This window comes from Canis lupus, chromosome 4 (genome assembly GCF_048164855.1).
Source record: "Canis lupus baileyi chromosome 4, mCanLup2.hap1, whole genome shotgun sequence".
NCBI classification, from domain to species: Eukaryota; Metazoa; Chordata; class Mammalia; order Carnivora; family Canidae; genus Canis; species Canis lupus.
The window spans coordinates 80,339,215-80,353,921 of record NC_132841.1 but is presented as its reverse complement, the minus strand read 5'-3'; the positions used below and the strand labels follow the sequence as shown (position 1 = coordinate 80,353,921).

Genomic DNA, 14,707 nt, shown 5'->3' with positions numbered 1-14,707 from the left:
TATTATCTTGAGGTATGTTCTCTCTATCCCTACTTTGTAGAGGGTTTTTATCATGAATGGATGTTTTACTTGGTCAGATGCTTTATCTGCATCTATTGAAATGATCATATGGTTCGTTTATTTTATTAATAGGGCATATCACATTGATTTGTAAATGTTGAACCACCCTCGCAGCCCAGGAATAAATCTTACTTGATCATGGTGAATGTATTCTTTCAATGTACCGTTGGTTTTGGTTTGCTAGTATTTTATTGAGAACTTTTGCATTCATATTTGTCAGGAATATTGGCCTATAGTTCTCTTTTCTAGTGGAGTCTCTATCTGGTTTCGCTATAAAGGTGTGCTGGCCTCATAGAATAGATTTAGAAGTTTTCCGGGATCCCTGGGTGGCGCAGCGGTTTGGCGCCTGCCTTTGGCCCAGGGCGCGATCCTGGAGACCCGGGATCGAATCCCACGTCGGGCTTCCGGTGCATGGAGCCTGCTTCTCCCTCTGCCTGTGTCTCTGCCTCTCTCTCTCTCACTGTGTGCCTATCATAAATAAATAAAAAATTAAAAAAAAAAATTTAAAAAAAAAAATAAAAAAAATAAAAAAAAAGATTTAGAAGTTTTCCTTCCTTTTCTATATTTTTGGAATAGTTTGAGAAGAGTAGGTGTTAACTCTTCTTTAAAGGTTTAGTTGAATTCACCTATGAACATCTGGGCCTGGACTTTTGTTGGTTGGGAGTTTTCTGATTACCTATTCATGTCTTTGCTGATTATTGGCCTATTCAAGTTTTCTATTTCTGACAACTGAATAGAAATGAAGCCTATTTCATTTCATTTTGGTAGTGTATATGTTTGTAGGAGTTTATCCATTTCTACCAGGTTGTCCAGTTTGTTTGCACATAGTTTTTCATAATACCCTCTTAGAATTGTTTGTATTTCTGTGGCATTGGTTGTAATTTCTCCTCATTTGTGATTTTGTTTTTGTTTGTTTGTTTGTTTTTTTCTCTTTTGTTTCTGATAAGTCTGGTTAGGGGTTTATCAATTTTATAAATTTTTTCAAAGAACCCATTCTTGGTTCACTGATCTGTACTATTTACTTAGTTAATTAGTTTCTACATCCTTTATTTGTGCTCTAATCTTTATTATTTCCTTCCTTCTGCTGGCTGTAGGATTTGCTTATGCTTTTTCTAGCTCCTTTATGTATAAGGTTAGGGTGTTTATTTGAAATTTATCTTGCTTCTTGAGGTAGGTTTCCAAGTATTTTTTTTAAATTCCTGTTTGATTTGTTGGTTGGCTCTTTCATTGTTTAATAATATGCTGTTTAACCTCCATGTATTTGTGGTCTTTCCAATTTTTTTCTTGTGGTTGACTTCAAGTTTCATAGTATTGGGATCAGAAAATAGGCATGGTATGATCTCAGTCTTGCTGTACTTGTTGAGGCCTGATGTGACCTACTGTGTGATCTATTCTGGAGAATGTTCCATGAGCACAGAAATAAGTCTAAGTTACAAAAAAAAAAGTTAAATGATTTTTCACTGTGTGTACACACACACACACACACACACACTCAACAAATCTTCCTCTTTACAGAACTCAAAGTCAAATGCCCATGTGAGCACCCAATCTTTAATGATACCTATCTGTTTAACTGACAGGTTTTGTTTTTTTTTTTTCCCAGAGAGATCTTGACATCCTGACTTCTCTTCCATTTCTCTTTTTCCATGAACAGGTTGTCTTACTCTAAATATATTTTCATTTTCTAACTGTATTTGATGTCTGTTCATTTAATGTCTTCCTTAAAGTCATATCTTTGGCTATCTTCTCTCAGGTTCTCTGCAAGAAAGAATAGATATCTTTTATATCTGTGACACATAGAATTCTAAACAGAACTATGTTGCAGTTACTACTTTTATAATAATGTCCAGTCTGTTTTCACTCCTAGGCATACCATTTACTATATCATTATCCTAGTATCCTATTGGTTCCTCTCATCCCAGTCCTTCATTTTGAATATTACACAATATAGAGTAACTGGAATCATTGAAGTGTCTTGAGAAATCCAAATGGAAATATAAATTAGGCAGCTACTGTGATGTAAGTATCAAAATAAAGCTTGGTTGCAGGAACTATCTATTCATATCCTAGAATCCATGATGCTACAGAAACTATGATGTGGGCATGGTTCCTAAAATCCCCTAAAACAGACTGGCCCTACTTACCTTTAAATTATCTCCACAGATTCTCAGGGCCCTTGGACAGCTTAGTCAGTTGGGCATCTGCTTTCTGCTCAGGTCATGATCCTAGAGTCCTGGGCATCAGACTCCCTGTTCAGCATAGAGTTCACTTCTCCCTCTGCCTCTTCCCCCAGTTGTGTGAGCACTCGCGCTCTCTCTCTGTTTCTCAAATAAATAAAAAAATAAAATCTTTATTTTTTAAAGGATTTTATTTATTTATTCATGACAGAGAGAGAGGCAGAAACACAGGCAGAGGGATCCCTGGGTGGCGCAGCGGTTGAGCGCCTTCCTTTGGCCCAGGGCGCGATCCTGGAGACCCGGGATCGAATCCCACGTCGGGCTCCCGGTGCATGGAGCCTGCTTCTCCCTCTGCCTATGTCTCTGCCTCTCTCTCTTTCTCTCTCTGTGACTATCATAAATAAATAAAAATTAAAAAAAAAAAAGAAATGTATTGCTTGGGACGCCTGGGTGGCTCAGTGTTTGAGCGCCTGCCTTTGGCCCAGGGTGTGATCTTGGGTCCTGGGATCGAGTCCCACATCAGGCTCCCTGCATGGATGGAGCCTGCTTCTCCCTCTGCCTGTGTCTCTGCCTCTCTCTCTCTCTCACTGTGTCACAGCCTATCATAAAAAAAAAAAAAAAAAAAAAAAAAAAAAAAAAAAACACACACACACACACAGGCAGAGGGAGAAGCAGGCTCCATGCAGGGAGCCCAACGTGGGACTCCATCCAGGGTCTCCAGGATCAGGCCCTGGGCTGAAGGCGGCGCTAAACCGCTGAGCCACCGGGGCTGCCCCAATAAAATCTTTAAAATAAATAAATAAATAATCAGTCTCCAGAGTCTCATATCAAGAGACCACCACTACTGCTTATTGGATAGAGGCACAGTTACAAAATACATCATGTTTATATTTTTCCTAGAATTGGACACTATTATCTTTTTGAAGTTATACCTATCTTTATTATTCAGGTTATCCTGGGGTTAGAATGAACCGTGTGAAAGTATTTAGAAATCTCAACATATAGTAAAATCTCCCTTATCTGTAGTGTGAAAATGCTGTACCACATTCTATTTTTTTTTCAAATTAACATAAATCTGTATAACTGGGTTTCTTAGTGTGAAATATGTATAGTCTTCGTCTCCCCTCTACATTGACTATTTCTAGTTAAGAGGACATATATAAGCTTTTTATTTTTTAGTGACAGAGTACCCTTACTACAATGAAATAGAAATTATTATTGTAAATCTTGACCTACCCAGTTTAGTGACCTGATACTTTATACAGTTCCAAAGGAAATCAATCCCTTTGACTAATCAAAAGTTAGCATATCAAAATGTTATTTATATAAACTATGTGTTAAATGAGGTAACTAAAATTGCCAGATAGGTACTTTCAAGTATATCCAAGTATATTATCTCAAGAAACTCATATGCCCAACCCTTTCACAAATAACAATACACAACTCCTATGCAGTATGCTAATTTCAAAAGATGCAGATGAAAGGAAAAATAGTCACTATATTGATGAACTGTTCATTCTTTCATAGCCCCATTGTGACAGTCTCTCCTCTTGTTTTATTAGATCCATTATATTCTTCAAAAGAAATATTGAGAATATCTACTCAGTAGTGATTTATAAGTGATCATGAATCCTTGGAAATTTTCCATATTTAGTGGCATACAAATTAAGATCTTCTGCAGTTAAATATGCTGTTTTATCAAAAGAAAAGGTGAACTTTACAGGTAGATACTGGGTGCTATGGACACAGTAATTTGAGGAGTAATTACTTCTTTAGGATACAGTTGTAAACTTATTTTCTATTGGAAATATTTAGAAGTAGATGTAGAAAACTTAAATCTATGATAATTTGAAAATCTCTTCAGGAATTCAATATTTGCTTCCCCCCCCCAATAACAATACTGTGTTTTATTTATATATTACTGCAGTACAAGTATTTTATTATGCATTATACCTTAAGGATGCACTAAAATGTGAGCCAAAAAAAGTACTATTGAAGGCATTTTAAATAATTTGAAGCCATGTTTTTAAAAGTTAGAGTTCTGAGAAATTATCAACTGATGGGAACGTTCCCCAAATTAGTTTTTTCCCAAAATATTTTAGAACACTTATTAGAATAATTTCTAGAACATAAAAATTGTATCATTGATGTATTTTTATAGGGATTTTTCAAGTATATGAGGTAAGGGTATTCACACAAAGACACCATGATGCTCTAGCTTACCAAGATCAGAAATAAAGTGCTATGTGTACTTTATCATTATTTATGAGTATATGGAAAGCCCAGTAGTGGAGATGAGTCCTAGGGTGAGTAATGAAGGTAGCTATGTTAAGAAGGAAAATATTGGACAGTCTATTTTATTCTTTTAAACATGGTCAGTGTTCTAAAATAACATTTTTAACCTTATTTATTGGTTTTGGTTTTAGAAAATGGTTTTATTTTTGCAAGTGCATTTACTTCTTGTATCTTTTTGACAAGCAGAAGTTGTAACTTGGAGCCAAGTGCCTCAGCTAAACTCCCACAGAGAGTAGATTACAGGTTGCCATCCTCTTTGATATTCATATTCCAAGACCCTCAAGAAAGATAACCCCTGGAATGCAAAACTGGCAAAAGCTTCATTTATCATTTTTTAAAATACACATATTCCAAAGATATAGAGAAATGATTTACAAATACAGTATTTTTTCCTCTTTCCTTTTCTTTGTTCTTTTCTTTTCTTTCTTTCTTTCTTTCTTTCTTTCTTTCTTTCTTTCTTTCTTTCTTTCTTTCTCTTTCTTTCTTTCTTTCTTTCTTTCTTTCTTTCTTTCTTTCTTTCTTCTTTCTCTTTCTTTCTTCTTCTTTCTTCTTTCTTTCTTCTTCTTCTTTCTTTCTTTTCTTCTTTCTTCTTTCTGCAAAAGTCTAAAAGAAAAGAAGAAGTTACCTTTCTCTTTTGGCACTAGGACAAATTTATTATTTTTACCTAGTATTTACCTTTCTGATGTGTCTCCCATTTGTTTCTATTTGATGTTAACACTATAATTCTTATCATTATCATCGTTACTAGTTCTACCTTTCTCTGGACAATTAAATAAAATTTTGGTTAACTAAATATCTGGTCAGTCTCTAATAGAGTGCAAAGCAAAATAATTATTGGAATTGTAATAGTATGAATTAAAAAATTTAAGTACAATATTTGCCTTGGGAGAATTGCCTTTATATATATTAATAATGAATGGTTAAAGCAGATTCTTGACAGCAATGTGATAAAATTGTTCTTTATCATACTTTAATTACACAGACTGTCATAATGTCTTTATTGTTTGACTCTGGAGCTTGATAATCTAAACTTTTATCTAAATATTTTTTTGTAAAGCCCAATGCATTTCTGTTGAATATTTGTTAATCACATAAGTTACATTACATTTACACACCAATCTAGGTGCTTCAGTACTTATTCTGTCTTCCCAAATCATTTTTTTTTCCCAGATGTGAAACACGGAGACCCTCATGACATTATTCAGTTTCAAAGTCTTAGGTGGCTTTTATTGAAGATTTGAAATTCCAGTGTTCAATATACAGAGCTTTCATTATTTTAAGTCATTAGGACAAACATCCTATAGTCCATTTTAACATTGGTCAAAATCAGTACGTGTATTGACGTTAGTTTATCTTCATAAATAACAGAGATCTACCTTTGTTTATCTACCTATACTCTTACTGGAGAGAACATCTATTGTATTGTTAATCAAGTAACCTTGGGTATGTCTTTTGCAGCTTCTGCCTGTAAATGCTAAGTTTCTATTTGTCTACTAATTATTATTATTTTTTCTTTTCTACAACCTCTTTCTATATTTCCCGGTGTAGTAGTAGGCACAGTACGTAGTTGTTCCCTTTCATATGTATAGGAATAATTACTGGGACTATAGGGAGAAAAAGTAGGGCAATGGATTAAATGTTCATCTTCTATTAAAAATATCCATAAAGTAATCTAAGTTACTGTGAATAAGAAAGCAAAATAAAATAATGAGAAGAGGAATAAGTTCTCTAGAATACCTCCTTTCACTTGAGATCAATGCCAGTGTCAGTTAGTCTGGAAAACTTAATTTTCAAGTGATTTTGGAAGTCATAGTCCTCCTAATGTGCTGGCTTCTTATGAGACGCATTATTCCAGCTGTCCATGCCCCTTTATAGCTTTCTGAATGGCCAACAACACTTGAAAGGGTCCCTATCAGTGTGGGGACAGCTCATCTTTCCTCTGGAATACTTTTGTGTAGATGAAATCCCCAGTAGATAGAGGTCACAGATTTCTTCAGGTGAGTCCTTTCAGATCCTTTTGACTTTGTCTGTTTTTTCTTGGGAAGAGAGAGAGATACTCTTTTTAAATATGAAAGTGACTATGAGAAGTTTCAATTAACTTGGGCACAGGACACAGATTAAGACTCATGTTTATAGACAGGGTAGTTCAGAAGTCCAAAAGTCTTGCATGCCGGATTACTTAGTTCTTAACAAAAAAGCTAATATTAAATCTCTAGGCCATTTTGTTGAATTGAGCTTTTTTTTTTTTTTTTTTTCAGTTGTAGTTGTTGTGTTTCGTTCATCCCATTTGTCCAAAGAACTGAAGATCAGGAAATAGGAAAATAACAGGACTCTGTAAACATTTTTGTAATTTCTTTTTTTTTATTTAAAGATTTTATTTATTTATTTATGATAGTCACACACACAGAGAGAGAGAGAGAGAGAGGCAGAGACATAGGCAGAGGGAGAAGCAGGCTCCATGCAGGGAGCCCAACGTGGGATTCGGTCCCGGGTCTGCAGGATCGCGCCCTGGGCCAAAGGCAGGCACTAAACTGTTGCGCCACCCAGGGATCCCCCCATTTTTGTAATTTCTAGATTCAGTAGATTAATCCCATTTGATACCAGTATGCTTTGATATTCCAGATGTGGGAATTTTGTGTATTAAGAGAAATGTTAACCACTCTCTGATAATCAGCTTCTGAAGAGGGAAAGACTTTAGATCAACTGAATAGCATACATTTCATAATTAAACCAAATTTCTTATCTTCTACAGGTGTTGCTTCTATGAAACCCATCTGCCACCAGGTTCCTTGAAAAGTAGATGGGAACTTCCTGCACATAATGAGTTGACTATAAACAATTCTGCTGACAAATAACATGTTTTTTTAATGTATTTTGAATAGTTTTGTCTTTTTGATAAGTATAGTTAGAGTCTAGGTACTCACATGGTCATATTGGTGGCACAGCAATTTTAACCAAGTAAATAAAGATTGTGGTTTAGGACTCACTTCATCAGATGATTCCCATTATTCATTATTTTCATCTGCTTTCTAAATCTACTTGTTCATTTCCTTTTGTGACATTTTTTCACATAAATGAAATTTTATTTGTTAAAAGTGGGCCTTCTAAGTTTGGAGTCTGCCATATTTTCATAGTTTTTTCTTAAGTTTGTCAGCCAGATTCTTGTCTTTAGATGTATTATTCTGCCCTATGTGAGCTCTACGATTACTGATATCTAAGCAGGCAGTTAGTTGTAAAGCACATTTTAGTTCCCATCAAGTCAAAAATCCCGTTTTTTCCAAATGTTCCCTGTGTTTTGACAGGCACTGAACACACACACAAATTCACTATGTATGTGTGTATAAACTAATTTTTAAATCTTAAACCAACAGTTTTAGTTCCTGTAACTGCCATAAATGTAGCTGCTTGTACTTTTAATTTCAGACAAAAGATAAATTTTTAAAATTTCAAGAGAAATAATCACAGCATTGGAAAAACTTAAGTTGTCCATTTTTTATCCCAAGGATGTGACTCGTAAGTAAATAATGCCATATTTGCCATAACTATATTTGGAATAGGAGTATCAGATATGTCCAGAGAGGGACTGGTGCCTTCTATTAGCATGATGCAGTCATGATCATTTATTTGATCAGGATCTGGTTTTAAAAAGACAGAACAACAGTGAAAAAATGCAGCAAAGTTTAGGGAACTTTGTCTACCAAGTACATATCAGTATTAGAAAATAATGCTCATTCATAGCATGCCTGATAGTGCACTGACAGATGCTGGGTCCTGTGCACTTAGAAGGCAGCTAGCTAGCTGTCCAGTGACCCAAGATAGGGTTTGAGCTTTTTCAGAAGTTTGGGTTATTGGCCTGCTTGGAGCATCCAGGCATTCCCAATGAAGAAAGATACAGTTGATCTCTAGTGTACATCCAGCTTTTGAGTTAAAATTTCATTAACAGCACTTTTATTTTCATAACAAAACAAATGGAAAGATTTTTCGGAATCTAGAATTTCCAAGCTGAGAGAGAGAGAGAGACTATAGCCAATTTCAGTTGTTCAAAATCTCTTTAGCTCCTAGGAACTACCCCAGGGATCTGGAGACTTACCATTTAGTTGTTCCATCAGTGGTTTTACTGCTTCTGCAAAAGCTGGGATCCACAATCTGCATATCCTCCCAGTCCTCAAATTGTCTATTGGGTTTTTGTTTGTTTGCTTTTTGATTGTTTTTAGTGGGCCATCACATTTGCAGGCTGGTAGATTGTAACATCGACTGTATTAATTAGCTAATTCCTCAATTGTAACACTTGCTGCCTTCAACAGATGCCCTAAATATTTTACTTCACTTTGGCAATATTGTAATGTGTCTAGTGAGGTCTTATGTCCCTATGAAGTAAGGAATTGTGGCCAAGTTGAAGTATCAGTTTTGCATTACTATTTTCTTTCTAAGGGTACCAAGAAGTCATCTACATAGTAAAGAATTCATGGATCCCTCTGGTGAGACAAATTTCTCCAAGTTTTCCTATAAATGACTAAATAAAATAAGAAGAGTCCTGAAACTTTGTGGAATCCTTTGCCATAAATACTGAACTCCTTCCTAAACAAAAGTCAGTAAGACTTTGAGTCATCCATTAGAGGAAAATAGAAAGCTGAGAGTATAGATCAACTATAGAAAAAAAAAGTTTGCAGATGATGGTACCAAAGTCTGAATAATTACAAGATTAGAAACTACAGTAGTTATCAGAACAACACATTTATTTACTTTACTAAGATCTTGAATAAATCCATATAATGGTCAAGTGGTGACCATCTTGATCGAATTTACCTCCCTTTAGTGGAATTACAGAATAACTTCCCTTTTCACTTTTTGTTTTCTTTTATAACTATTTAAGTCCTAATTGAGCACTTGAGAAAGGGTATTATTTTATACATGGCCATGGCATATTGTTTTAGTTATCTATTTTTAGTAGTCTTCTCTATCAAATTAAATCAGTATCATTATTCTTCAGGGTCCAAAGTAATATTGATTTCTTTTCATTCAGGACATTTTCTCCAGTACAGTGTGAGACTGACACTGTTGTACTCTTTTTCTTTCAGAAAGGACAAAATAACCAAATTAGATGCCTTCCTCCGTAGCCCCCCCAGGGAACTCCATAACCATTGCATTTGGAGTAGATAATATGGATGGAGAGCTTTACTTTGCATCACAAATGTATTCCCAATTGGTTTGTAGGTAAATTAGGAAAGAAAGCATGTCAGCTAGTAGAAACTATTTCCATGAAAACCATAGAAAAAAAGGAAAAGTAAAAACAAAAACCCTGGAAGTCTGACTCAAAATACCAACCAATATTGATTTATCATCATACCAAAGGCAAAACATTTTTTATGAAACAAATAACACCAATATTTACCAGAAAATGTAAGGATAGGGTAGCATAAAAATTATTGAAACATATTTCACCAGTTCCTACCCCTGAGATTCCCTCAATCCATCAACCTAAGCCATTTGACAATTATTTTCTAGCTGAGAGTTTTATCCTTCTGGGGTTTCCTGAATTCCCTGTTCTTGCCATTTTTGCATTTTCCAGAGTGTCTTTCTACAATCCATCTTCTAGTGTCCTGGCCTCTTGCAATAATAATATACAGTGTTTGTTTCTCTTTTTTTTCCTGCCTTCAGATGATGCCAGACTAAGTGTTATATTGAGTAAATCGTTCCAACTCAAGCAGCTAACACTGTATGTTTATTTGTTTGTTTTTATTTCTTTTTGTCTTACCCCTATTGTCCTTAAACTGAGCAGCTGCTAATTTTTTAGTAATAGTCTGTCATTGCCATCCTACTACCTTTTCACTCACTTGAGTATAATAGTTGGAATGAGAGTGCAGGGGGAGGGGGAAAAAAAAAACAACTTTAATAATATCAGCAGGTGGGGAAGGCAGGTGAATTACCTAGGAGGCCTAGGGAGCCCTCTCAATGGCATCAGCTCTGCTGGCAATTGGAATAAAAGGTGCTGTTTTCCTTCTTATTGAGATGAGAATAATGTAGAATTTATGGTATTTTGATTTTTTCTCTGTGTTAGTATTTTTCTACCTAATAATTCTGTTTACCTTTTTCCAAGTGACTAATAGAACTACTGTCCACCTGATAGCCTTCATGTAGGAACACAATATTTTATCCAAATTCTCAATTATTCTCTGATCATATCTCTTTCATTTCTGCTTCATCATGATGCATTGATGACACAGAGAATTCTTGTAGGTGAAATTGGGTGAATATATTGAAGTTGACTTAGAGCTAGGGAATGAGATTCATATACTTATAAACCAAATGATTCATTACCAGCTAGAGATATTGTGCACCCATCGCCCTTTGCAGGGAAATCCACAAATGAAAGAAACCCACTCATCTAAAAGGTCATTCCTTCTTCTTCCTAGGAATTGGTCTGACAAATGGACAGAACTAACAGATACAGCTGGATGAAAGGGAGTGGGGACAGTAGGGAAAGGAAGAAGTTCTGTAAATATTAATTTTAGTTCTCATGTTTCTATTTTTCTCAAGATTTTCTACTGGCTATCAAATTTTAACTTTGCTCTTAGATGATGTATATCACACAAATATTCACCTTCTATTTACTTGAGACAGATTCCTTCTAAGAACACCCATAAATACCTTAATTTATCCAAATCAGAGGCACCTTCCTTAGCTTACTGCAAGACTGGATTCATAAATGTTACCTATTTCAAATGTGACAGAGATATATGCCAATTTATGAGAAAGACCACAGGATACGTTCCTAGCTCACCATATATATATACCATCAGAACTAATGGAGATCCTGACTAGATTTAGGAGCCTGTATTACCTATGCTGACTTAATCATAAAATCTTGAATATGGAGAGAGTGTTTTGTCTGGCTACTATTCCAAGAAGCAGAGTGCCAGAAGGGAGATTTTTTTTTTAATAATTTGAGGTATCTTACTTGGTTGTTATATTGCCAAAAGACCCTCAACTGGATCCCCTCGCATCAGGAACTGCCAGACCAATTCCATCCTCATTGTCAAGTTTTTGAAGAAATATAGTTAAAAATGAAATATCCTGCCAATCCAATAAACCTAGCCACAAATTACAAGAAGTAAGCAGTTTTATCACTGAATAAGCATAAAACCAGACTGTAATATGCATCACAAGTAATCTGCTAAAAGAGATTACAAAGACCAAAGAAATCTCACCCTAATATATAGCCAGACAGACAGATACAACCTCCTACATATATGCTGTATTTTATTCAAAGGAACTATAACACTTCTTGTGTCTTTTCAACATCAGACGATACTACTTGGAACCAAGTACCAAAGCTAAACTACATCAGAGTGCCACCCTCATTCATGGTAACATTTCGAATAGTTTTCTCCAAGATGCCCTGAGAAAGACAACCTCGGAATTCACACTTACGAAAGACTCATTTAGCTTTTAAAAATGTTGAAATATATCCCAGAAAGACAAATAGTCTAAAAATACGATTTCTCTAAAGAAATGCTGAGAGAAAAAGAGGGTATCTTTCTCTTTGGGTACCAGGAAAAATGTAAAGATTTTTGGCACAACAATACAGATTTGAACATAGGCACAACTGGCAAAACATTTTTTTCCATGAATATGTGTAATGTATGATTAGCTTAATGACAGTTGTAGAAAAAATAATTATTTCTCTGTGATTTCTGATGATTTTATGGTTATGTCCTTATGAGTAACTAAAATAGTACATCTTCATTAATTTTATTATTTATATATCAATTAAAATTAATACTAAATAATACTACTTGTGAAATTATGATATATATTCATTATTTCATTTACAGTAACTCTATTGTCTTTTAAATTTTATAGTGAGGAAACTTGAAATTAAATAGAGACTATATTAGAATATTAAATAGAGACTATATTAGAATATTCTTTCAGGGGTAGGTAATTGATATTACAGGTAAGGGTGACAAATATATAATCTATTATAATTCCTTAATGTCCACATACATCCTTCACCAACTGGCCTTCACTGTCATGATTTATTACTAAAAGTAGTTGGATAATTAAAAAAAAAAAAACAGAACTGAGTCACTGCCATTTTGTGGATAATCTTGAATAGATAGGTAGTGTGTAATAAATCAAGTGAATCAGTTCCAGTTCTTCTCCTGGTTCACCTACCACTTTATAAAATGTATTTAAATAACCTTAGATTAGTTTGTTTCGACTACAAATAGGTTAATGATGTCTATGTCTCAGAATACGTATGATATATCCTAAAATACGTTAATGTTCCTGAAACATTGTAGGTGATCAATAAATGTCAATTTCCTCCCACTTAATATTTTATTGATACACATACATCCATACCCAACTATTCTCATTGCAAGGTAGTAAATAAATTACACTTTGAAATCAAGTAGCATTCTACCCATAAGGTTATCTCTCTTCTATTTAAAATATAGCAGCAGTACTACCTATTTTGGTGCCTTGCAGATGTTCTTTGTTTTCATATAGAAAGCAGGTCCAATGACGTATCGTCTCAGTAATTCATCCAGAAATACCATATCTTTGATATTTTTGCCAGGTATAACTGATAGACATCTAAACTTTTTTTTTCTTTACTCTCTCCAATGCAGAATTATCTATTGAGTTGTTTTCTGTGTTGTTATAGTTGAGCAATCTTATACAAATGAATAAATTAGAGATTTATGTAGTTGTCCAAGGAAAAAAATAAGTTAATCATTCCCTCCTCTTTTTTCTTTAATACCTTTTTGGTGATCAGTCCCTAATTGACATTATGTCTTGTGTTTCATGATATTCTCATGGTCCTCATAGTGTAGGAATCAAACTTTTTTCCACTAAATGCTTCATCATAAGGTGTAGATACTTAACTTTATGGTGCAACATGGCAGTTAAAATGTAATTTCAACCATTCCCTCTCTCATTTTGGTGAAAAAAAAATGTTGGAAAGGACAAATACATGTCAAAGGGCACAAGCTGTGTTACCTATAAGGGAGTTTTTCTGACATCAACCATACACCATTTCTGTTTACATATTTGGCCAAATTTAGACATATGTACATGCCTCAGGGAAAGGAAATGGGATGTAAATCTTACTCAAAGAAGAACTATACCCTATAAGGAGTTCTGTGGAGAAAGGCAGAGCTGAAATCTGGTGACGGCTTAGCGGCATATCTGTCACAAAACATAATATTACCAATTTCTTCTTGAAGTGTCCTTCCTTCCAGTACTTTTTATGACTATATAATTATTCATATCTTAGTATATATATGACTTTGTTAGAGAATTCTCCCAAATTAAACCAATCTACCTTTATCGTTTTCCTCTTACCATATTACTCTATGTTAATTATTTGCAGAATATGAATCACAGACTCATATTTTCCAAATGTGTATTTGATTATTCATTCATTTTGTGTTTCGGTGTCTTTGTTTTGTTTTGTTTTGTTTTGACTCTTCACAGGAGAATGCAGGCTTTCTTGGAAGAGAAAACTCTCTTGTTCAGAGATGCATTTTGAGAGCTTCAATTAATGCTTGGCATATAATAGGCACTAAATAAACACAAGTGGATTGGATACATGCACATAAAGTCAGTTATTTCTAAGTATTTTTAAACAACTTGAAAAGACTCCATGTAAACTAACACCTACCTATTTTGTCCCTCTAACCATATCAAGTATTTTGAGGATATATTACATTAGGAGCCATAAATATATTTCCATTGTGTGAGGACAGATTTCATGGTTTTGCACACCCCCATGTTTGAAATAGGCTCTAAGTGGAAACAATATAGACAAACCATGAAAATATTATATAATTGCTATAAACTGAAATTTATTGTCAGAACATTAATTCATACACAAGAGAAAATGATACTTTGAGGATACTGAGTGCATTTTTCCATCAAGCTGAAAAATTGTTCCATTTCAGCATAAAGACAACGTAGGCTTAAATGTAGTTATAGCTAATAGATCATTTTGCACAACATTAAGCCTGCAAATGCTTTTAAGAATTTTTGATTCTGAGACAGCTGAAAACCATTGAGGCACCATCTAGGCAGTTAGAAAATATAGAAATGGCTAACAAAGTAAATTAGAATTGAAAGAAATTTAGGGTAAAACCATCCCGGTTTGCATGATTCAACAACACATCTTC

General features: G+C 34.5%; 1 long non-coding RNA gene across 10 annotated transcripts in view; it reads left to right on the top strand.

Moving 5' to 3' along the window:
* The window catches only part of LOC140632717 (uncharacterized), a 341,247-nt gene that overhangs the window by 185,610 nt on the left and 140,930 nt on the right, over positions 1 to 14,707 (top strand). Inside the window, exon 6 of one of the 10 annotated variants that reach the window (XR_012030392.1) lies at positions 7,285 to 7,493. The exons of 8 other annotated variants lie outside the window; for them this stretch is intronic. This is a non-coding gene — a long non-coding RNA (uncharacterized lncRNA). Of the gene's footprint in view, positions 1 to 7,284; positions 7,494 to 14,707 lie in introns of those variants that run through there. One more of the 10 variants, XR_012030397.1, reaches the window with a different exon arrangement.